The sequence below is a fragment of the Antrostomus carolinensis genome, unplaced genomic scaffold, assembly GCF_000700745.2.
Source record: "Antrostomus carolinensis isolate BGI_N321 unplaced genomic scaffold, ASM70074v2 scaffold13489, whole genome shotgun sequence".
Lineage (NCBI taxonomy): Eukaryota > Metazoa > Chordata > Aves > Caprimulgiformes > Caprimulgidae > Antrostomus > Antrostomus carolinensis.
Genome location: NW_010340720.1, coordinates 5,144 through 6,519, shown reverse-complemented (window position 1 = coordinate 6,519; position 1,376 = coordinate 5,144).

The window sequence follows — 1,376 nt, the reverse complement described above, 5'->3', positions numbered from 1 at the left end:
GGGAGGGGGCGAAATTGCAAGAGCTGGGTGATATTTTGAAATTACTACAGGGATAGAAGTGTAATCCTAGTCTTTCACAACATCCATGACAACGTGAACTGTGATTAGCGGGAAACGGAGAAGATAAAAGGCATTGTAAAAGTAAAAAGCCTGTTGAACCTAAAGGAGGAGCAATATTAGCTGCACATGGTAAAAGTTCCCCATTTTTATCTTCTGAAAAGATTTTAAAGGTTTCTGTTAATCACAGAACAGTGTGTAATGAATGGTATCAGGAAAACTTAACACAAAGTGGCTTCTAAAGAGAAAGGAAAGAAAGGGAAGTCAACTTATTTATTATGATGAAATGAAATTATCTTCTACATCTTCCTTCCAGATCTGCTTCCCAAATCCATGTTAAGTGTCTGGTAGACAAATAAAATATCGTAACTAGATGCTTAACATATTTTCAGAGCATTGTACAGCCTTTGAGTAGCCAAGTTGTAATGGCTAGTCTGTAGCCAAACCAAGTTGTCTATGTCAGAGGTAAGTATTGCCCCAGCCCTTATGCTTGGACAGATTTCAGCACAAAGATTTGCCTGTTTTGCTGTTTTAGGGACAGCGTCAGAACCACAGGCTGACAGGTCATTTCAGAAGCTGTTATTCTTCCACTGCATATTTTTCCCTGTCTTGTTCCATATATTCTTTCTGAATAACATATATGCTCAAACCTTAAAAATAAAATTACATTTTCTATTTCTTTGCTCCAATTCACAAAAATTTTTCACTTTAAGTCTCATAAAAATTTACTCTTAAAAAATTCACACTTCAGAAATCACAAGAGAAGTTCTATTATTTCAGCAATGGCAAAAACAAAGTGTATGGATTCCATACCCAAGTTTAGGCTACCATCTTAAGAGGAAGAGTGGAAGTGCAGCCTACAACCAGTCTGAAGTCTTTCAGTCTTTCAACATAGCCCCTGTACTCTTCCGGTTGTACTGCAATTGTTTGTCTGAAATTGCAGCATCTCATAAAAGCTCCAAAGATGTGCATTGTGAGAGAAAAGAATGAGAGAAGCAGAAGTACAACAAAAAGCAATGAAAAATAGCAGTTTCTGAGTTCAGATAGACACAGAACAGAAAGTCAAGAACCTGCCAAGTCAGCAGTAAGCAGTGATGTAGTTTCTCCATGTGTATAATGGATAATCTTCCATCCGAGAAGGTTGTAATAATGACTAGCCAACAGCTGCTTGATGTATTACAGATATGTTAGGGAATCCTGTTGGACTGTGATATTTCCAGTCATTCAAGCTATAGTATCTTACTTGTGCAGCATAGGAAAACAAAGTTGTAGATGATTGTATGCAAATGCACAACATTATGAACAGTTTCATATGACAC